Consider the following 24990-nt stretch of genomic DNA (forward strand, 5'->3'; position numbering starts at 1 on the left):
AGGGGGCCAGAGCATATTACATTGTCTGACATCATTTTTGCAAGTTCAAACAATTCTTTAACTTTATCTTTAGTGATCTCCAACTGGCGAAGCTGGACATTGTTAGTGCTGACATGAATAACAATTTTAGAAAATCTATTTTTAACATTAGCCAGCATTTGTACATTTGATCTGATGTCAGATACTCGAGCCCCGGAAATGCATTTAATAATGGTGGCTGGAGTCTCTATTTCCATGTTCTTTACAATAGAATCACCAGTTATTAAGGCTCTTTCAACATGATTCTCCATGCATCACTGAGTGGAGAGAATCAATTGGAAACCCTAACAGGAATGGGAGAGTAGTGTCACTTTGCTGAGCGAGTATGTTGCCAAGACATCACCCAAACGCCCTGCTGCGGGGGCTCTAGAGTCGGAACCAAAGTGTGTGTTGCTCGCTATACTACCTACACCGAAACAGTATCTACCAGCTTCTCTTTCTCACTGACCTCCACTAGTGTTCGGATGCATGTCTCAAACTCATTAACCTTCTCTGTTCTGACTAATTCCTTACATTTATCACATGTGAATCCCTCACTGCTGATGGAAGAAGCTATAGTAAACATGTGGCATGATATGTAGGAAGAAATAATTTGAGTGCATGCCATAACTTTTCACAATTATTTGTTTGTTGTTGTTGTTATGGTTTGAGTTTGATGAGGTTCGATATGGTTCCTGATCAGCAGATGTTTGGTATTGATGCAATAATCTGTGTAAAACACAGTGGAGAAAACAAATGCATGCAGTCGAGATGTGAAATGTAGACAAGCGGGAAAAGAAAAAAGAGAGAAAAACGGGTGTGCGCCATAAAATACACGCAGTTGAAACAGTAGAAAACCCGAATCATGTGGTAAAATGGCAAAGGATAAAATGACAAACGTATAAGAATAAGCAATGCTAAGTAGGCTAGCAAGCTACAAACACTCATGCAGCGTACCGGCAGCAACCAGAAATGTAAGCGCAGCGTAGTTCTAGCAGGAAGACTAGCAGCTGTACATCATCACACCATTAGCTAGGTAACTCCCAGCCAATCACGTCAGCCATCGCTTTATGAGTCTGCTCACAATCTATCACATTGCTGTTTCAATGTGCTAACACGGCAACCTCCACCACTCCACCGCCACCAGTTGAGTCCCGTCCTGCATGGGGTAGGCTCCTCCTAATGTCTGTCCATTATAATGATGATGTTTTTGTGTTCAGATGTTCATCATGAGAGAGCAGGTGGATGTGATTCATGCTGGAGAACAGCAGATGCTGCAGACACCAGTGAAGACTGAAGTGAAGCAGGAGGAGATAAAAGAAGAAAACACAACAGAGGAACAACAGAGTGATGATGATGATGATGAACAGCAGATGCTGCAGACATTAGTGAAGATGTGTTCAGTGAAGCTACTGGACTGCAAGAACCTGATGAAGATGAGAGAAGAAACCACAGCAGAGGAACAACAGAGTGATGAAGATGATGATGATTTTATTCCTGCAGGTATGTTTCTTTCTTTAATGTTGTTACATTTTTATGACAAGCCTCTGTTATGTCCGAGTTTGACACAAGAAAGACTCACAGGTCAAACTAAAAAGTTCCCTGCTGTTTTTATTTTAGTTTTAGTGCTCAGTTGTCTTTTAATAAGGTGCATGTACTGACCCTCATGTTATTCTAAACACGTATGGCTTTCATTCTGTATCTTGGGCTGGGCGATATGACGATATATATATATATATATATATATATATATATATATATATATATATATATGTATAACAGTTAGTTCCGGTCCTCGAATCTGATTGGATGAGAGACGTTGCATGAGCACTGATGGTCTCACACCGTCAGCACTCAGACGTTTCACTGTGTGTATCACTCCTCTTGTGTTCGTGCCGTTGTAAACTAAAGTGTAAGAGCAGTGCATATGTGATAAGAGCAAGTGTTTGATTTTTTTTTTTTACATGTTTTGTTTTGTTTTTTTGACATTACATATTTTAGCCAGCAGGTGGTGGCAAAAGATCATTTTTGTGTGTAATATGAGCCGGTTAGGTGACATGAAGTGAATCCGCATCAGTCACTGTTTACATACAACAGCTCTTCGTGATCGCTTGTATTAATACTACACTACTAAAGCTAGGAAATAGCTTTAAACAGCTTTAAACGAACAATTTCAGCGTTACGGCTCATCACAGCTGAGAGATACAACAGACTGATTAATTACAAAATGCGTGCTGTTTAAAATGGTGGAGGACATTGCGGTTTCTATAGTGATCGACTCTTGCGCACCGGCTACCGCAAAATAGGGAGAAATACCTCCGCTTGGATGCTATTTTTCCACTGAGAAAGCTGATGTTCAGAAAGTTGACAGCATCTCTGCTTGGGAGTGGCAACAGGTGATCGCACATGCTCCGTCTCTCTCTCTCTCACTCACACACACATACACACATCCATCCTTGTTTATCCAATAACTTGTTAGAAACAGCACAACCCGTGATACTATTTCTGAAGTGAAATTTTTGAATCACTAACGGAGGCTTGGACGCATCATTTGTAAGAAAGTAGTTCCATGCACAAATGCGTTTTTATGACAATACTCAGTTTTTCTTAAATCTTTTAAAATCGTGGTATATGGCCCTAAATCAGCACTGCTGTGATTCCCTGCGGCCAAATCACAGCAGTGCTGATGTAGGGCCATATAGCACTCTTGCTCATGTGATATTGGTTAAATAAATATATGTACACACATACACACTGGCGGCCAAAAGTTTGGAATAATGTACAGATTATGCTCTTATGGAAAGAAATTGGTACTTTTATTCACCAAAGTGGCATTCAACTGATCACAATGTATAGTCAGGACATTAATAACATGAAAAATTACTACTACTACTTCAAAGAGTTCTCATCAGAAAATCCTCCACGTGCAGCAGTGACAGCTTTGCAGATCCTTGGCATTCTAGCTGTCAGTTTGTCCAGATACTCAGGTGACATTTCACCCCACACTTCCTGTAGCACTTGCCATAGATGTGACTGTCTTGTCGGGCACTTCTCACGCACCTTACAGTCTAGCTGATCCCACAAAAGCTCAGTGGGGTTAAGATCCATAACACTCTTTTCCGATTATCTGTTGTCCAATGTCTGTGTTTCTTTGCCCACTCTAACCTTTTCTTTTAGTTTTTCTGTTTCAAAAGTGGCTTTTTCTTTGCAATTCTTCCCATAAGGCCTGCACCCCTGAGTCTTCTCTTTACTGTTGTACATGAAACTGGTGTTGAGCATGTAGAATTCAATGAAGCTGTCAGCTGAGGACATGTGAGGCGTCTATTTCTCAAACTAGAGACTCTGATGTACTTATCCTGTTGTTTAGTTGTACATCTGATCTTTCACATCTCTTTCTGTCCTTGTTAGAGCCAGTTGTTCTTTGTCTTTGAACACTGTAGTGTACACCTTTGTATAAAATCTTTTTTTGGCAATTTCAAGCATTGTATAGCCTTCATTCCTCAAAATAATGATTGACTTACAAGTTTCTAGAGAAAGCTGTTTCTATTTTGCCACTTTTGTCCTAATATTGACCTTAAGACATGCCAATCTATATTTCATACTGGGGCAACTCAAAAACAAACACAAAGACAATGTTAAGCTTCATTTAACAAACCAAATAGCTTTCAGCTGTGTTTGATATAATGACAAGTGATTTTCTAGTACCAAATTAGCAATTTAGCATGATTACTCAAGGATAAGGTGTTGGAGTGATGGCTGCTGGAAATGGGGCCTTTCTAGATTTGATCAAAAATGACTTTTTTCAAATAGTGATGGTGCTGTTTTTTACATCAGTAATGTCCTGACTATACTTTATGATCAGTTGAATGCCACTTTGGTGAATTAAAGTACCAATTTCCTTCCGAAACAGCACAATCTGTACATTTTTCCAAACTTTTGGCCGCCAGTGTATGTATGTGTATATATATGAAGTCAGAAGTTTACATACACTTAGGTTGAAGTCATTTAAACTAATTTTTTTACTACTCCACAGATTTAATATTAGCAAACTATAGTTTTGGCAAGTCGTTTACAACATCTGCTTTGTGCATGACACATGTAATTTTTCCAACAATTGTTTACAGACTGATTGTTTCACTTTTAATTGACTATATCACAGTTCCAGTGGGTCAGAAGTTTATTGATTGATTGATAACTTTATTGATCCCCCTAGGGGGAAATTCACATGTTACAGCAGCAACACAACCCATGTCTTTAAAAATATATATAATTTAAAAACTATTAATATAATAGATAAAAACAACAAGAACAAAGCAAAACAACGGACAATAAACAATATTGCACCAACTCAAGCACAACATCATAATAATATTACACCAGTAACAAATCAATCATGTATAATATTGATTGTACAATCCTTTTTAAATGATTTTTTTCCATTTATTGTGTTCATTTCAGAGCTGATGGAAGTGAGAGAGGAACGTGAAGAGCTGAATGAAGTTGAGGATGAACAGCATGATTTCATAACTGGAGAAAAATCTTTGAGTGGCTCAAATACTGAAAATAATTACTCTCCAAAAAATCCTCGAAAAAGAGCAGCCAAGGAATCTTTCACCTGCTCTCAGTGTGGAAAGTGTTTCACATGTAAAAGAGATCTTAATAGACACATGCGAGTTCACATGGGAGAGAGACCTTACACATGCCATCAGTGTGGGAAGAGTTTCACAAGTAAAAGCCGTCTTAATAGACACACGAGAGTTCACACGGGAGAGAGACCTTACACGTGCCATCAGTGTGGAAAGAGTTTCACAAGTGAAACCAATCTTAATAGACACACGAGAGTTCACACGGGAGAGAGACCTTACACATGCCATCAGTGTGGAAAAAGTTTTGCAGATGCAGGCAATCTCAAAAGTCATCTCTTTTGTCACTTTGGAGAAAAGTCATTTGAATGTGATAAGTGTGGTAAAGCATTTGTTCTGGCACAGTATCTAAAACGACATCTGAAAACTCACACAAATGAGAAGCCTCACATGTGTTCATTTTGTGGAAAGAGTTTTGCACGCCTGTCCTATTTGAAAGAGCATCAGAAAATACATGGCAGTGTGGGGGCTCATATGTGCTTTGAATGTGGGAAAATTTTTATTACAGCCGGCAACTTGAAACTGCACCAAAGAATTCATATTGGAGAAAAACCATACAAGTGCTCACACTGTGAAAAGAGATTCACTCGGTCAGAACACCTGAAAACACACAAGAGAACTCATACTGGAGAGAGACCATACAAGTGCTCACACTGTGGAAAGAGTTTCAGTCAGTCAAAAACCCGGAAAACACACGAGAGAATTCATACTGGAGAGAAACCATACAAGTGCTCACACTGTAAAAAGAGTTTCACTCGGTCACAAATCCTGAAAACACACGAGAGAATTCATACTGGAGAGACACCATACAAGTGCTCACTCTGTGGAAAGAGTTTCAGTCAGTCAAAAAACCTGAAAACACACAAGATAATTCATACTGGAGAGAAACCATACAAGTGCTCATACTGTAAAAAGAGATTCACTTGGTCACAAAACCTGAAAACACATGAGAGAATTCATACTGGCGAGAAACCTTATGAGTGCTCACACTGTGGAAAGAGTTTCACTCGGTCAAATACCCTGAAAAAACACGAGAGAACTCATACTGGAGAGAAACCTTACAAGTGATCACACTGTGGAAAGAGTTTCAGTCAGTCAAAAATCCTGAAAACATACAAGATAATTCATAATGGAGAGAAACCATACAAGTGCTCATACTGTAAAAAGAGATTCACTTGGTCACAAAACCTGAAAACACATGAGAGAATTCATACTGGAGAGAAACCTTACAAGTGATCTCACTGTGAAAAGAGATTCACTCGGTCAGAACACCTGAAAACACACAAGAGAACTCATACTGGAGAGAGACCATACAAGTGCTCACACTGTGGAAAGAGTTTCAGTCAGTCAAAAACCCGGAAAACACACGAGAGAATTCATACTGGAGAGAAACCATACAAGTGCTCACACTGTAAAAAGAGTTTCACTCGGTCACAAATCCTGAAAACACACGAGAGAATTCATACTGGAGAGACACCATACAAGTGCTCACTCTGTGGAAAGAGTTTCAGTCAGTCAAAAAACCTGAAAACACACAAGATAATTCATACTGGAGAGAAACCATACAAGTGCTCATACTGTAAAAAGAGATTCACTTGGTCACAAAACCTGAAAACACATGAGAGAATTCATACTGGCGAGAAACCTTATGAGTGCTCACACTGTGGAAAGAGTTTCACTCGGTCAAATACCCTGAAAAAACACGAGAGAACTCATACTGGAGAGAAACCTTACAAGTGATCACACTGTGGAAAGAGTTTCAGTCAGTCAAAAATCCTGAAAACATACAAGATAATTCATAATGGAGAGAAACCATACAAGTGCTCATACTGTAAAAAGAGATTCACTTGGTCACAAAACCTGAAAACACATGAGAGAATTCATACTGGAGAGAAACCTTACAAGTGATCTCACTGTGGAAAGAGTTTCACTCTGTCACAAAACCTGAAAACACTCTAGAGAATTCATACTGGAGAGAAACCATACCATTGCTCTTCATGTCATTTCTTCATCTCATGTAAAAAAAATTGCCCAAGAAGTCACAGTTAGTGGTTGATCGATATGGATTTTTCAATGGGACTACCATTTGTGTATATCAGAAGAAATCAAGATTCATCAGACCAGACTGTGTTTTTCCTGTCTTTAACTGTCCAGTTTTGATGAGCCTGTGCCCACTGTAGTCTCTGCTTTCTGTTCTTGGCTGACAGAAGTGGAACCTGACGTGGTCTTCTGCTGTTGTAGCCCATTTGCCTCACCGCTCTCATCAACAAGGCGTTTCCATTCGCAGAACTGCCGCTCACTGGATGTTGCATCTTGAGCAACATTTGACTCATAGATTGTGATCACAAATAGATCTACATATTGCCCAGATAGTGTAAAATGTGAAAGCATTTTAATGAAATTTAGATTAATAATAAATGTATTATATAAAATTATTATTTCCATATTTGTCTTGCCATCTGTGTGTTTACATGTTGTCTGATGTCACTATTAAAGGCCATCCTTCATAATCTGTTTTTGATTTGTATTGACTTTGATACATGATACTACACTATGATATTAGTCACATGATAAAGATTTTTCCACTTAGTGTTATATTTATTGCAATCATTATAATTAAACAGCCTAGTGAAATGAATGTAACATTGGTCTTTGTGTATTTTATCTGAATTGTTTCTGACTCAGGTTGTAGATTTAGTTGACACAAGTAATGACTGCTGAAATGTCAAATATTTAGACAATTTTTAATAATTAAAATTTTCTGAATAAATGAGTACAAAAAAAAAAAATAATAATCTAAAAGTATTAAACTCCGCTACTAATTTTGTATAAACTTTATGCAACTTATACAACCTTCTGAAACCTAAGAACCTATAAAGTAATAGGTGAAGAAGCACTAGTTATTGCATTTTTGTGGTCCATTTCAGAGCTCAAGCTGAGGAGAATATAAGTCAATAAGTTACGTAACTTTTATGGTGCTTTTTTGTCATTTTGGGGCTCCGTTTAACAAATATTATGAAAATGTGTGGCAATGATAAATGTTTGTCTTTTGTAGTCAACAGAAGAGAGAAAGTCGTACAGTTTTGGAACAGTATGAGGGTGAGTAAATGATGATATAATTTTCATTTTGGGGTAAATTATTCTTTTAAACTTTCATACTTTCAAACGTTTTTGTTTCCCAGTGACGTCTGAATGTGTGCTGATTTATTAGAGAAAGATTTCAAATTATAGAAACATTTAGGAAATGTCAATGGAAAATAAGTCTGGTCACTTCAGATTTTCTTGTACAGTGTATTTTTAAGTTCAACAACAGCAGCAGGAATAATCAGATGTTGGTATTTTAAACACTCCAGTCCAGCAGGAGGCAGATATTCACTTGAAGTTGTTTTATAAACCGACAGAAAACACAAGAAGAAGAAGAAGAGCTGATAGTTTGGATGCTCATTTCGGTATGTGTTCAATGTGTTTTACATTATTATTGGCATTTGTATTTATTTTGATGTTTATTTTTCTGTGCATGTTGTTTTTGAATTTATTTGGTGTTTTAATGTGTTTAAGAGAAGAGTATAACCGCCTGATGTAGCTTGTTTTGTTACTGGTCACATGCACGAGGTTATTTAAAGGAATTAAAAACAGTTAAGAGCCAGAGAAGTCTAGTGTTTCTCAACTGATGAGCTGCGCATGTGCAAACAGTGTTGCCAAGGACCAATCACTAATCTGTATTGTTTGCTCCTCCTTTGTTTTAATTTAAACAATCTAATTTGACAGTTTAATGTGATTTTTATTCTTCTCATGCACTTATCAATGTCTTTAGGCCTGACACGATAACTACATTTGTTGGACGATATATTGCGATAAATGCGATAAATGAAATTATTGTAATTTTAAGACCATTTTATGCCATTGATATAATGATAATATAATAGCATAATAATGCAAGTACACCCTTTCATAGAGCAGTGAACTTTTACTTCTTAAGAATATTCAGACATTGGAATCGGAATGTCAATAAAAAAAAATTAAAGTCGGGAAGGTATGTCTAGGTATAATAGATATCTATTTTAAAACCATGAAGGCATGTTTCCCACAGTTTTTCCACTAAATTAACACAAGGGATTTGCACAAAAAATCATACATGGAAGCTTAATAAAAATCTTATTTTCCTTCATATATTTTTACTAAAACATTTTTCTTTGTGAATGATTAAGGTGTGCAAAAACTACTTCACTTATTTTTTGGAAACCAGATTAATATTGCATCATACTAAATTAGTACTGTGGAACCCAGTCAAGTATATTATTTAATGTTTGATTATGAGCCTTCCAACGAGGGCAGATGTTGTATGTGGAATATCTTAACAGCGTTTGCTTATGAGCCCTTCGATAGGGCGAGCTAGGCTGTGTAGTACTTATGTGAATGAAAACCATGCTTGGGACTGTGGAAGCCCTGGTGAGGAGGGCGGATATAATTATAAAATATCCTTGCTGGAGGATAGACATGCTTGAATTTGATAATGTGAAATAGAGTGTGTGGATAAAGTAGTGAGTGGCCCCAGGCTGCCACCAGAGAGGCATGAAACTTACGGCTGATGGAGAGTTGGACATGTGTGATGATTTGATGGTTGGATCGAATATATTTCTGGTATGATGAGGAAGGTCAGCAGCCAAGCGTCTTGATTGTGGATTCTTATAGTCCTTGAAGAGCAGCGGTTGTGGCCACACCCATTCTGAATAAGTGCCCCGAGAGACTAGGGGAGGAGACCGCAATGTTTGAGGGGTCAGATGCAAAATGCAAACTAGTTTGGAGATATATAACCATGGAGGTGTAGTGGCAGGGGGACCTGGAGATTGTAGATATTATTATGCTATGACTGCACCCCGTGTGATCTGTTTTGGAGTGTTTGAGAAAAAGGGAAAAATGAGCGTCGACTGGGCGAGTCCTTTCTGCAAGAAAGCGGAATCTAAAAGGGGTAGGATTGAAAGGGTTAGTACGGCAGAAGGTCTGAGAGATGCATGCAGGGGACAGGAAGTAAGCTGGCGTAGGGACATAGTAGATGAAACTCCTGGAAATGAGAGAGTCAGCGATTAAATCGAAAAACCCAGGAATTTGCTCGGCTGAGAAAATTAATTGCAGTTGATGCTCTACCGTGTCGAACGTCTCCGTAGGGGCATAATGAGCCTGAAGGAGGACCGCCTTTTAAATGATCATAGCGGCAGTGGTATTGTTGCAAAATGACGATACATTTGCGTGCCCAGAGGGGACCCCATAATACGATGGCAATGACAATGGTGTAAATTTCGAAGATGCGGATGGAGGGGAGCCGAGTGCGAGAGTGAGGAATTAGTCTGGCCATTTTCCTGCGAACCATGTTCCTATAAAGTAGCCTCGAGACCTTCAGAGGGCACGCATCTGTGAAAAAGGACTTGTAGTCTGAGGTTTCAGAGTTTTTGTTATGGTAAAGGGAAATTCTGTTCCAGTGATTTAGTAACGGGGACCAAAATTTGAGGTCCGATCAGCAGCATTCGTCAGTAGATACGTTGTCAAAGAGTTATCGATGGAATGGGCTAGCGTGAGGAGGCGAGAGAAGGAGCGGCATTGATAAATGATGCACATGGCGAAATAAGGTGACCAAAAGGGACAGGAGATTGCATATGGAAACTTAAACTGGTGGGAGGTAGGAAGGAAGTGCAAACTAATGATCTGTCTAATTTATAGAGAGTCAAGTTATTTTTATTTGTCTAGCGCTTTTCACAACACACATCGTTTCAAAATAGCTTTACAGAAAATCATGCATTAACAAAAAATATAACTGTAATATCTATAAAGTCTTAGAGTGATCATTGTGTAGTTTGATTATATATGATTGTAAATTGTGTATAAAAATTAAATAATAATTGTATTTAGAACCCCTGTGAGCAAGCTGAAGGCGACTGTGGCAAGGAACACAAAACTCCATAGATGTTGGTTAATGAAGAAAAGTAACCTTGGGAGAAACTAGGCTCACTATGGGGGCCAGATCCCCTCTGGCTAACCAGCATGAATATAATGCCAATATGAGTTATTAATGTGCAGTGCAGGTCACGGTTTAAGATTAGTAAACTAAGTAAGTGTTAAGGTCCAGTGGTAAAAAAAAAAAAGAGTTTTAATGAACTGTAAGATTAATGACTAATGTCTTTGAAGTCCATCCTGGATTAACTGCAGAAGTTCACATAGATGCATTGTCCTTTGTTAGTTGGCTGATGAAGGCTTTTGTTGGCAATTAAATGATAGTCTATATATTCAGTTTCAAGAGTGTAGTCCATCAATAGACAAAGGTGATGCAGGCAGAGATCAGTGAGGTGCATCTCTGTTCAACCGGCAGGTCATTTCGGTGGGGTCAGTTGGAGTTGGCATCAGTTCATCCTCTGAAGTCCATCATAAAAGAGTGAAGTGATGTCTGGCTAGCACCAGCTGCATTTAGTCATCATCACTCAGAGATGCATAGCAGTGGAGTCCAACACCAGACAGGAATGGAGCTGTCTGGCTGGCTCTGGTCACCTTGGGATATGAATCCAGAGTTATCAATCATGATAGATGTTTCTGGTTCCGACAGACCTAACTAAAGCAGCCTAATTGTGAGTTGATGGATAAATTAGGTGAATGCCTGGCTAAATAGATGAGTCTTTAGTCTAGACTTAAACTGAGTGAGTGTGTCTGCATACAGTGTAAGGGAGACTATTCTATACTTTAGGAGCCAAATAGGAAAAGGGTCTACCTCCTTTTGTGGATTTTGAAATTCTAGGAACTTTTAACAAGCCAGAATTTTGTGATTGTAATGAATGTGATGGAATATAGCATGTCAGAAGGTCACTTATGTACTGTGGAGCTAGACTATTCAAATCTTTGTATGTCGTTGACAGAATTTTACAATTAATACGATATTTGACTGGTAGCCAATGTAACAACGATAAATTGGAGCTAGTATGATCATTTTTCTTGGTTCTAGTCAGCACTCTGGCAGCTGCATTTTGAACCAATTGAAGTTTATTTATTGAACGTGCTGGACATCCTCCCAGTAATTCATTACAATAATCTAGTCTTGAGGTCATTAAAGCATTAGTTAATTTTTCGGCATCAGCAACCGATTTCTGAGGTGGAATAATGCTGTTCTACAAACATTGGAAATTTGATTTTCAAAGGACCGATTGGTATCAGATATAACACCCAAGTTCTACACAGTAGAAGAGGTTTTAGAGGTTTTTGGTCCAATAAGTAGTACCTCTGTTTTGTCGGAATTGATTAGAAGGAAATTTCTGGCAATACAATCTTTGATTTCATTGATACACTCTGCTAAATTGGAGAATTGTGAATTTTCGTTGGCTTTAGAAGAAATATAAAGTTGGGTATCGTTGGCATAACAGTGGAACCTTATTCCATGTTTCCTGATAATATCTCCCAGGGGAAGCATGTATAAGGAGAAAAGCAGAGACCCTAAAACTGATCCCTGTGGCACTCCATACTTTTGTTTGATTTGACAATTCCTTGTTTACACATACAAAGTGGTAGCGTTCTGATAAATAGGACCTAAACCATGCTAATACAAGTCCACTTATGCCAACATAATTCTCCGGCCTATTCAAAAGAATGTTGTGATCTATCATGTCGAATGCAGCACTAAGATCTAAAAGCACTAGAAGAGAAATTCAGCCGTGTTCAGATGATAAGTGGAAGTCATTTGTAACTCTGATAAGTGCAGTCTCTGTACTGTGATGGGGCCTAAATCCTGACTGAAATTGTTCATATATACCATTTCTCTGTATAAAAGAACATAGTTGGGAGGATACTACATTTTCTAGTATTTTCGACATAAATGGTAAATTTGAAATTGGTCTATATTTAGCCAGTTCTTCTGGATCAAGCTGTGGCTTCTTAATAATGGTTTGATAACTGCCATTTTAAAGTTTCTTGGGACATGTCCTAAGGATAGTAAGGAGTTAATAATATTAAGAAGAGGTTCTGAGATTACAGGGAATACCTCTTTTAAGAGCTTAGTTGGTATTGGATCTAACATATATGCTGTGGCTTTTGATTTTTTTTATAATTTTGTTATCTTTTCATGACCTATGACAGCGAAGGATTGAAGTTGCTCGTGAAGAAAACTGTTTTGAGACTGTTTTCTAAGGTGCTGTGACAGTTGATTGCATAGTTCCAATTTTATTTCTGTATATTTAAATTTTTATCAGTAAAGAAATTCATGAAGTCAGTAGTGTTGAGCAGCAACAGAATATCTGGCTCAGTCGATGCTTTATTCCTAACCAATGCCACCACAGTACTGAATAAACGCCTAGGATTGTTGTGTTACATTTTTACAACAATAATAGTAGTAGTAGTAGTAGCAGTAGTAGTAGTAGTAGTAGTAGTAGTAATAATAATAATAATATCATCTCAGCTTTTTGAGATTTTAGACCAGTCAATAAATTGATTGCAGATATACACAACTCTCTTGGTCTGGGAGCCGCTCCACCACCGCCGGCGAGCACAACCAACAGACCCCCCCGACACAGACACCAACCCCACCTCTGATCCACCCGGACCCCTCTCCACGCTGCCGGCAAAACCCAACCCCCGTACCAGCGGTTAAGCCTCTGTGCTCCACTGTGTCTTCCTCCACAAAGGATGCTGGGGTACCACGACAGGCACCTCCAAATCAAGCTCACCTGGTCTGGTTGTGACCTGACAGATAACCAAAAATCATTGTTTGGTTGCCCTTTTTAGATTGTCATCTGTGGCTGGAACCGTGGTGTGCACCAGTTAGCTCCCCAGCCATAGACACCACATCCAACCCAGAAAGCAGTGGGCTGAAGATTGTATGAAATTTGTATAATTTTTTTTTTCTTTCTCTTTTCTTTTTCTATTACAGCAACAACAATTCCAACAACAAAAATAACATCAACACAACAATAAAATCAACGACATCAACAACAATTCCAACAACAATAAAACAAAAGTAAAGAAAAATGCAAAGAATATAGACAATAACAAACACAAGAAATAAGTATCTATGTATTTTTGTGTGTATGTGAGTGTGCATGCGTATGTATTTGTGTGTGTGCACAAATAATGGAACCATAGAAAAAAAAACATTGACAGTGAAAGCAGCCCTCCCTTCCAAAAACAACCAATTAAGTGAAATCAGGTTTGTAGAAAAATCAATGAAAGATGACCAAATAAGGTGGGGTTCTATTGCAGTGTTTTGGACTGAGGTGGATACTTTTTCCATAGAGATGTAATCTATAAGTACATTTTTCCAGTGTGCAATATGTGTGGTGTTCCTTGATTTCCAGTTCATGAGGATAGTGTTCTTTGCAATAGTTAGAGCCACACGGAGTAATCTACAGTTTGTTTTGTTCAGGTTGATTGTTGATATACAGTATCTCCTAACAAGCAGAGTCCGGGGGATAATGGGATGTGGCAGCCCAGGAAGAGGGATTGTGATTCAGTAATTTCTTTCCAAAAACTTTTAATGGGTGTGCAGTGCCAGGTGGCATGAACATAGCTATTGGGGTGGTTTTGTTCACAATGTGAGCAGATTTCTGATGAAAATCCCATTAAAAAAAAAATGTCTCCAGTGTAGTGAATTCTATGAAGTATCTTAAACTGTATGAGTTGTAGATTGCCATTTTTGGACATGAAGTAGATGTTTTTGCAAATTTGGTTCCAGAATCCGACATCAGGAGTGATAAGTAGGTCTTGTTCACATTTTATTGATGGTATAGAGAGTGTTTCGTCAGACTGTGATATTATTCTATATATTTTGGAAAGGAGTTTTTTTGAAGATGGAATGTTAATTAAATCTGAAACTAATTGAGGAAGATCTAGGTTGGTGGCCATAACTTTTAATTTTGTATGAATGGATGACTTAAGTTGTAGATATTCCAAAAATTGTTTACTCTGAATACCGTATCTTTGGACCAAGTAGGAGAAACCAGAATATTATTTTTGGAAAATATGTTTAAGATGCGTGATGCCTTTTTCTGACCATGTGTTGAGATTAAGTGGTTTCTTGTTACTTAGAAAATCAGGATTATTCCAGATGGGAGTAAGATTAGATGGTGCGATAGTGGTGTTTGTAATTTTATGGAATTTCCACCAGGCTGTCAGAGTCGCAGCTATTGTTACTGTTTTGAAACAAGGATGGTGTTTGATAGTCTGGCTGAGAAATGGTATATCTGAAATCTGAATGTCTTTGCAAACTGTTCGTTCTAAATCTAACCATGTGTTATCTGATTGATTAGGGTGGATCCATTTATATATGTATTGAAGCTGATTTGCTAGATAATAGTGGTAAAAATGTGGAGCTTCCAACCCTCCTTGTGTTTTCGGTTTCTGTAGAGTGGCCAGTTTAATTCTAGGTGTTTTGTTTTTCCAGTAGAATTTGGAGATACTTGAATCTAAAGATTTGAACCAGGTGAGGGTGGGTTGGGTTGGAGTCATTGAAAATAGATCATTTATTTTAGGAAGTATTGTCATTTTAACAGTGGCAATTCTGCCCAAAATGGTTAGTGGTAAGTTCATCCAGCGATGAAGATCATTTATTATTTTGAGTAGTGGAGTGAAATTGAGTCTGAACAGCTCTGACAGCCTGGGGGAAACATTGATGCCTAAATACATGATGTGATCTGTACATAATGGGATAGGTGGTTTATGGGTTGCCACATTCCAGCTATTATTATTTAGTGGAAGGATGTAAGATTTGTTCCAGTTAATAGAGTAGTTAGAGATATTAAAAAAATGATTCAATAAGCTTAATTGTTTCTTTTAGTGATGAGTGAGGATTTTGTAGAAATAACAGTATATCATCTGCATAGAGGCTGATCTTATGATGTGTTTTAGGATTTTGAATACCTTCTATGTAAATGTTCTGACGGATGGCTGCAGCTAAAGGTTCAATGAAAATGGTGAATAGAGAAGGAGAGAGTGGGCGTTCTTGCCTAGACCCCTGTGCAATGTGAAGCTGTGTGAGGTTTGTCTGTTAGTGATAACTGTGGCTGAAGGAGCAGTGTACAAAATCTTGACCCAATTAATAAATGATTCCCCAAAGCCAAATCTTTGTAATGTTGTAAAGAGACATTTCCAGTATTTACTCTGTCAAAGGCCTTTTCTGCATCCAAAGTGGCTACGATGATACCTGCTCTTTGTAATGATGAATAATACATTAAATTAAAAAGTCTGCGTGTGTTACTGGATGTGTGCCTACCTTTGATAAAGCCGGTTTGATCTGAGTGAATTATAGACAGAATGACTTTTTCTATTCTGTGAGCTAGTGCCTTAGTGATTATTTTTATATCCATGTTGATGAGAGAAATGGGATGGTAACTTGATGGCAAGGTTGGATCTTTGTTGTGCTTTAAGAGGATTGAAATTGTGGCTGTGTTCATATTAGCTGGAAATCTTGAATTTTGTTTTATTTCAAGTATCAATATTCAATATTATTAAAGAGCGGAGATAGAATAGACCAGAAGTGTTTATAGAACTCAGCAGGGAAGCCATCGGGTCCTGGTGCTTTGTTGTTTGGCATACACTTGAGGGCTTTGGAAAGTTCCTCCTGTGTTATCGGTAATCCAGTATGTCAGTTTGATTTTTTTTTTTTTAAGCTGTGGTAAATCAGTGCTGTTGAGAAATGAGTTGATATCCTCTTGATTTGGGTCCTTCTCTGATGAATATAGATTGCCGTACAAATTTCTGAAGATTTTATTTATTTCTTCAGGTGAGTTTATAGGCTTATTATGAGTTTTTAATGATGGAGATTGTTGTTTTTTTTTCTTTATTTTGTTTAATTTGATTTGCCAAGTATTTAACAGATTTATTATTATGGTGAAAATTTTCTTGTCGAAATCTGTATATGAGGAATTTAGTTTTTTTTTTTTTTTATTTATAATTGCATTTAGTTGGAATTTATATTTTCTAAATTCATTTTGGGTTTCCTCAGATGGGTTACTTGCTTTAATAATTTCAAGATGTTTAATTTTTTTTTCTAACTCAGCTTCTTGTTCTTTTTCCTTGCTTTTTTTATAGACAGAGAATTTAATTATCTGATCTCTTAACACTGCCTTTGCTGTTTCCCACAGAAGAGATGGTGATGACTTTGGAGAATCATTTATTTCAAGGAAGGATGCCAGTCTGTTTTGAATGGCTAACAGTATGTTGGTGTGGCCCAAACCCACTCATACAAACACATACTTATACACACACGTACTGTACACAGACAATGAAAACATAGGCTGAGTTTGAGATTGAAAGGCTGGATTGTCCGCACATTTTAAGTCTGACTTTATCCTGTTTCAGGATCGTTGAACACAAGGCATCAGAGTCATATTTAACACCAGTTTGCAAATTCAGCAACTTACAAAGTACATATACATATACATATACATACCTTTTTTGCATACTTTGAAAGTTCTTAAAAGGCTTGAACCCCGACAATTGCTGCTTGCAGCTATATTTATTATTAGGGGTTCAAGTGCTTAGCGCTGAAACCCTATTGTAATTGAGATTTTTAGGGGTTCATGCACTTAGCGCTGAAACCCTATTGTAATTGTTACGATATTTATTAGGGGTTCAAGTGCTTAGCACTGAAACCCTATTGTAATTGTTAAGAATTTTTATTATTATTATTATTATTATTAGGGTTTCAAGCGCTTAGCGCCGAAACCCTATTGTAATTGTTACGATTTTTATTATTATTAGGGGTTCAGGTGCTTAGCACTGAAACCCTATTTTAATTGTTAAAATTTTTATTAGGGGTTCAAGCGCTTAGCACTGAAACCCTATTGTAATTGTTAAGAATTTTATTATTATTATTATTATTAGGGGTTCAAGCGCTTAGCGCTGAAACCCTATTGTAATTGTTACGATTTTTATTATTATTAGGGGTTCAGGTGCTTAGCGCTGAAACCCTATTGTAATTGTTACGATTTTTATTAGGGGTTCAAGCGCTTAGCACTGAAACCCTACTGTAATTGTTAAGAATTTTATTATTATTATTATTATTAGGGGTTCAAGCGCTTAGTGCTGTAACCCTATTGTAATTAAGATTTTTATTATTATTAGGGGTTCAAGCGCTTAGCGCTGAAACCCTATTGTAATTGTTATGATTTTTATTATTATTAGGGGTTCAGGTGCTTAGCGCTGAAACCCTATTGTAATTGTTACGATTTTTATTAGGGGTTCAAGCGCTTAGCACTGAAACCCTACTGTAATTGTTAAGAATTTTATTATTATTATTATTATTAGGGGTTCAAGCGCTTAGTGCTGAAACCCTATTGTAATTGTTAAGATTTTTATTGTTGTTATTAACCATTTGGTAAATATTTCAGATAATGTTAAAAACCTACTTTTGCAAACTAGTCCTAGGTTTTTCGCACGATCGGAACCAAACCAGTGCAGAAATATACTCTGGATACTCTAGTCTGATTATCAATAATTATAAAAAAAAAAGTTGAAACTTCAGCTCACGGTCACTAAGGGGTTCCAAAACGTTAGAAAATTTCGGGCCATTTTTACTAAAATGGCTATAACGCCCGAATGAAATTAGATATTTTCACCAAGCTCGGTACACATGTGTATGAGCTCAATCTGAGGTCACAGGAAAAAAAAAAACCTGTGGAGTTTGACCACTTGGTGGTGCTATAACAGGAAAAAACATGAAAACAGCTCTAACTACGCAACCGTTAGTCTGATTGAGTTGAAAATCGGCATGCAGTGTCTTTGTCCAAGGTGCCATGACTGTCTATGAGGACACTGGCGTATCTCAGAAATCATGGCTGCCATCGGCCAATGAAGTTTGAGCACCTATTAGACAAGGTTATCGGAGGCCGATCGGCACAAAACTCGGTGGGCCTGTTCGACTCCTGACCCTAAAGGTCTGTGAGAAATTTTAAAGGAATCGGCCAATGGATGGTGCTAACAAGTTTTATGCCTCTGTAATCACGTAGTGTTTCACACATACGCACAATGGCTGTGTCTCAATTCAAAGGCTGCATCCTTCGAAGGACTCGGACTTCAAAGGCCACGCCTTCGAAGGCTGCGAAGGTCAGACTGAGCATTGTTAATTGGAACAGTCTAGCCTACCGAGGACTGTTCTTGTCGCCTAACAACTGTGACAGCTGCCGAGTGACTGTAATGTTTGTACTGGACTTTTTTGAAAGCTATATTAAACTGTCTGATAACAAAACAGGGTTCACAAACTGTCTAAATATTTTTACCATAGTCCATTTCTGTATATAATAAAGAGTATAAACTATATATAATTGCATCTTAGTAAGATATAAGTCAACATTTGTACCACTTTTTTTTTTTTTTTTTTTTACATTTGTATCTTTAGATATTTGAGTAAGTTCATCACTGAGTGGAGAGAATCGATTGGAAACCCTAACAGGATCAGGTGTGTGTTGCTCACTGTACTACCGGCTTCTCTTTCTCACTGAGGGCAACATACAAAAACGCAAATTTGTGAAAATGATGACGTCATGTGCACGCGTATTATGTGTTATATAAAGTGATGGATTGATAGGCATTAATTTGAGATGTATAATTATCAATATGAATACTGGTGTCTGTGCAAATAACAGTAATCAACAATTTATTCATTTGGAGTGTTTTGTATGGAGTGTGAACATTGTACAGTAGGCAGAACCTGCATTTTGAAAATCTTGAAATTAATGTATGGATTCAGATGGGAAAAATGTATTTGTATTTTAAATGTTATTTATTTACTTAATTTTATTTGATGTACCTTTACCCTGCAATTCATTCACCCACTTTTTATGTATATAGCCTATAGACAGAGATGTGATGCCATGTACAGTATTCAATGATATGCTTAGAATATGAAAACATGAGAGGCAGTGAAAATGCATGTTAGATCCAGTGTACACAAGACCTCTCTCTCCGTCAGAAGATATCCATATATCAGAGTTCTGTCTGATAACCAAAACCAGTCAACATCAACAGCTTGTTATATTAACCTACTCTCCTACCAGCCCAAGAGTCAGCAGGGGGAATACAGAAGAAGGCAGGAGATGAAGTGACGGTAAAAATGAGCAGAATTTATTGAATAATCTTGAGAGTTCAGTCTATAGGCGTGCGCGGGAGTACTTCAAAACAATGCCTGAGACATTCAAAACTACAGTGGCGGACTACAGGACTGTGTTTGTGCTGCTCAAGATTTTGAATTTATTGACACTTCTCCAGCAAATTAATTGTAGTAATAAAGCAACCTCATCATCCGTCCAGACAAAATTGCTCGTTGCTTTCGTCATCTTCATTGTTTGTATTCACCGCTCTGTGGAAGAATACTTATGTGCGCAGGTGTGTAGTGTTTTTTTAATAGTGGCATCGCCAACTACTGGCCTGGCATGCATAATACAGCCTTTTTAGTCATTTTTGCGGATCCGTGTGAACAGGGATGGCAACATTGTCGTCTGTATGTGAAACTTTTCAAAAACACAAAGGAAAAACGTTTCCGTTTTTAGTACATCGTTGTCATGTAAATGTACCCTTAGTCAAAAAACCTGAAAACACATGAGAGAATTCGTACTGGAGAGAAACCATACAAGTGCTCATACTGTGGAAAGAGTTTCACTCAGTCGAAAAACCTGAAAACACATGACAGAAGTCATACTGGAGAGAAACCATACAAGTGCTCATTGCTTATCTATCGGTTTTCTGCTTTTAATCTTTCATCTCTGCCATTTTTGACCATGCATCGGGGTTTTAGTTCCTGTATTATTCTCTTATTGCGATTCATCTGTGTGCATTTTTACATGTGCCTCCGCTTTCTATTTTCATCTCGATTAAACTGTGTGCATTTTACTGTGCGCACCCGCTTTCTCCTCTGTGTTACATGGATTATTACCTTGTTCTCAAAGCAACCATAACAACAAACAACTGCGTGAGGGATTCACATCAATCTCAAACCCTCGCCGTTCAGGTACAACCATAACAACAACAACAACAACAACAAATAATTGCGGTAAGTCATGGCATATGCTCATGTTATTGCTTCCTGCATTACATGCCACATGTTTACTATAGCTTCCTCTAGAGGTCGACCGATAGTGGATTTTACCAATACGATAACTAAGTTGGGCAGTACCTGCCGATAACCGATTAATCAACTGATAGTTTTTAACATTGATACTGAATGAAAAAATACACTCATAGTAAAATATTGCTGAACTTTATTACAAACATAAACAGTACTGACTGAACCATGAAAATGTATTGTACTTTTTTAAATAAATATATAAATATTTATATATGAACAAATATTTCAATTTTAAAGTCAGCTGATTTTTAAATTGATATTGTTTCCTTAGTCCACAAGAGGGTGCAATACATACATAAACCATTCAGCACCGTTATATTACTGTAATAACATTCCTAGCTGTTAAAAAAGAGCATTTGCGTCACGTGATGCCGTGCAAGAAGCAGACGTGTGAACAACGAGCTCTGCGCACTTTGCTAAATTTTTAATTATTCTTATGTTATAATCTGGTGAAACTCGATACACCCAGTTACACATTTGCTCTTTGAGGTAAAACATGGCAAAGAAGTCAAAATCATCGGGCTCTGGAGACATTAAAAGACACTTACGTGTTCAGGATGAAAGCCCCGACAGGGCTACAGACCGGGGACTCGTTTTGGATGGCGTGGCGGAAGAGGAGATCCAGCATCAGTTGTCCAACATATCGTTGATGATGACGAAGGTTCTTGCTGACTTGGAGGATCTCGCTGTAATACGCTGATTGATTACGGCGATGAAAATAAAATTATCTGAGTTAGTTACAAGAGTGTCGGATGCAGAGTCATCAGAGAGGGAATTATCCGCTAATCCGCCCGTGACCAAAGTTGATCTGGAACGTATTCTTGAAAAGCTTGAAGTTCTTGAGAATAGAAGCCGCAGGAATAACGTCAGAATTGTTGGAATTCCTGAGCATGAGGAGGGCAGAGATATGGTGAAATTCCTAGTTGAGCTCTTCCCGAGTCTGCTCGACATAACAGGCCACAAGCTGGAAATCAAGCAAGCTCACAGAGTCCCTGCTTGGAGATCTGCTGAGGGAGACAGGCCCCGATCGATTCTGGCCAAATTTCTGAGGTCATCCGATAAAGATCTTGTGTTGCGCCAGGTGAGGAGCAAAGGGAAGCTTTCTTGGAAGAACTATAATATTTTCTTGTTCCTGGACTTTGCGAGTTCGACGAGAGAAATGCGATCAGTTCAGGGAATGCAAGAAACTCTTACATCAGAAAAAGATCTCGTTTGCTCTGATGTTTCCTGCCAAACTGAGAATAGAAACGAAGGATGGTTGCAAAGTATTTACATGTCCCAATCAGGCAATGTCTTTTATTGAATCAATGGGTGAGTAAACCATTGGATGTTTCTCATGTGAGTGGGTCAACTCGCTGTACTTACTCTTGAGGAAGCTGGGCAACATTTTTGTTTCTTTTCGTGTTGGCTCTGCCTAGTGGCTGGAGTTTGATTTGTGAATAACACTTTCCTTAAAGAAGCTTTTGCATTGACAGAAGATTATTTTACATGGAAGTTCCCGGCCAGTTTGAGAGTGGACACTACAGATGACCGCAATATACCTACATGCTCACACAAAGGATGTCTTTTATAAAGTTGACGGATTGAGTAAGTCATGGTATATACTTTTATGCGGCCTCCGAATGAATTGACTTGACCATCCGGGGAACCAGGATGTTGGTTTTGTTTCTTTTTGTGTTGGCTCCGCCTAGCGGATGGAGCTTGTTCCGTTTACAGGACACTGGAATGATTATGTCATCCGCTGAACTCATAACAGCTGGCTCACTGAACATTCGTTTGTCTATCCGTGAAACTTAATGGTTTTATATCAACTGAAATTTGTTTTGTGGAGGATCACACCTTTAAAACAATTCTGTGAATTAATCTACATGTTCTGTGTTCATTCTTCCTTTTGGCTGGGGGTTATTTTACAAAGTATTTTCTGTTATGTAATTTTGCCTCACAAATTTGCGAGGCAAAATTGTATAATCCGATGGCAAAGTTGTCATGGGGGCTCTTGGACGTTCATGGACCTTTTGAGTTTAGAGGGATTGACGCCGGTTTGCGCTTTCGTGCACGGGGTTAATGTGTACATTTTTTTGTTTGTTTTGTTCGGGGGAAAGTTCGGGGTTTGATTGTTTCACTAATGGGGAATGTGGTCTGTATAATTTTGTTTTTGACACACAGTTTATTTATTTTTATTATATCAATATGTCAGTTGTTAATATGAGTGTACTATCTCTCTCCACATGGAATGTGAATGGGTTGGGGCACCCCATAAAAAGAAGGAAGGTTATTACTTTTCTTAAATTCTAGAAATATGATATTGTGTTTCTTCAAGAAACACACCTTTCTCCGCAGGAAGCGGAAAAATTTGGGAAGATATGGGGTGGACATGTTTTTTTTGGTGCTGGCTCAAGTAAGAGCAAGGGAGTCATTATATTGGTAAATAAACATCTACAATTCAAATGTCTCAAACAGATTAAAGATAAATTAGGAAGCGTAATTATTGTTTTAGCTGAAATTCAGGGGCAAAGGTTGATTTTGGCTAATATTTACAGACCTAACGCTGATGATCAGGGCTTTTTTAAAGATCTTGAAGGGATGCTGCAAACCGCTGGCACCCCTCATGATTTAATATTTGGAGGAGACTTTAATCTTTTGATGGACTCAGTCCTTGATCATAGTGAAGCAAAGTGTGTAAACCCCCTAGTGCAACATTGACGCTTCACAGAATGTGTAAACATCTTGGTCTTACAGATATTTGGAGACTTTTGAACCCATCTGGTAGGGACTATAAATTTTTTTTCATCAGTCCATAAGATTTATTCCAGAATAGATTTTTTTTTTTTTTTTTATATCCAAGTCCCTCATTTCATCTGTTGTTGATTGCTCAATTGGAAACATTTTAGTCTCAGATCACGCCCTGGTGAGTTTAGAGGTGTTGCCACATATAGAGAAAAAGAAATCATATAGTTGGCGCTTTAATGTATCCTTTCTGCAAAATCCTGAATTCCAACAAATGTTAAAGACTGAAATCAATGTTTATATGGAGACCAACTGGTCATCAGTATCCACTGTGGGCATGGCTTGGGAGGCACTTAAGGTGGTTCTTAGGGGTCGGATCATACAGTATGCCTCATTCACCCAAAAATCCAAAGTACGAGAACTTGTGGAGTTGGAAGGAAATATTAAAAGTGCAGAGGCAGAGCTGAAGCGCCGTTTGTTATCCGATGGCCTCAGAGAATTGACCCGTTTGAAATACAGATATAATACTATTTTGTCATGGAAAGTAGAGTTTTGGTTATTCAGGGCAAGACAGTCATACTTTGAGTCGGGGGATAAAGCAGGAAAACTTTTGGCTAGATATATAAAGCAGAGAGAGACTTTTTCTACCATTCCCTCAGTGAAATCTGCTGGTGGTGAAATATTTACCTCGGCCATTGATATTAATAATGCTTTTAAAGAATTCTATCTTGATCTTTATAGTTCCACGTCTTCGTCTACTGATGAAGATATTAGAAACTTTGTGGAACCATTAGTTCTCCCTAAACTGACGACTGAGCAAAAAAAATTCTCTTGATTCTGAGATAACCTTGGAGGAGCTTGATGAGGTAATTAACTCCTTACTTACAGGCAAGGCTCCGGGGCCTTACGGCTTTGCTGCTGAGTTTTTCAAATCTTATGCTACAGAACTGGCTCCACTTTTGTTAGAAGTTTATACAGAATCATTAAAGAATGGAAAGCTTCCGCCAACCATGACACAAGCCCGGATCAGTCTGATTCTTAAAAAGGACAAAGATCCAAGTGAGTGTATAAGTTACCGTCCAATTTCCCTGATTCAGTTAGATGTAAAAATGTTGTCAAAAATTCTGGCTAATCGATTAAGTAAAGTTATGACATCTCTTATACATATAGATCAGGTGGGGTTTATTCGAGGCCGTAGCTCTTCTGATAACATTAGGCGTCTCATCAATATCATGTGGTCGGTAGCGAATGATCAATCTCCGGTCGCTGCCATCTCACTTGATGCTGCAAAGGCATTTGATATGGTAGAATGGGATTATCTTTTTAAGGTTTTGGAAATATACGGGTTCGGGAGTACGTTTATTGGATGGATTAAGTTACTTTATAGACACCCTGTAGCGGCGGTACAAACAAATTGATTAATTTCAGATTATTTTACTCTGGATAGGGGCACCCGGCAGGGTTGCCCTCTTTCCCCGTTATTGTTCTGTCTTGCCCTGGAACCATTTGCAAGCC

General features: G+C 38.0%; 1 protein-coding gene and 1 pseudogene across 2 annotated transcripts in view; both read left to right on the top strand.

The window, feature by feature from the left end:
- Positions 1-7277, top strand: part of LOC127418563 (zinc finger protein 271-like) — a 58659-nt pseudogene extending 51382 nt beyond the window's left edge.
- The window catches only part of LOC127418625 (zinc finger protein 239-like), a 197029-nt gene that overhangs the window by 163144 nt on the left and 8895 nt on the right, over positions 1-24990 (top strand). The window contains exon 1 of one of the 2 annotated variants that reach the window (XM_051659281.1): positions 13569-13647. The exons of the other annotated variant lie outside the window; for it this stretch is intronic. The gene's annotated coding sequence lies outside the window, so the exon portion shown is untranslated. Of the gene's footprint in view, positions 1-13568; positions 13648-24990 lie in introns of those variants that run through there. 2 annotated transcript variants of the gene reach the window in all.

The sequence above is a fragment of the Myxocyprinus asiaticus genome, chromosome 28 (genome assembly GCF_019703515.2).
Source record: "Myxocyprinus asiaticus isolate MX2 ecotype Aquarium Trade chromosome 28, UBuf_Myxa_2, whole genome shotgun sequence".
NCBI lineage: Eukaryota > Metazoa > Chordata > Actinopteri > Cypriniformes > Catostomidae > Myxocyprinus > Myxocyprinus asiaticus.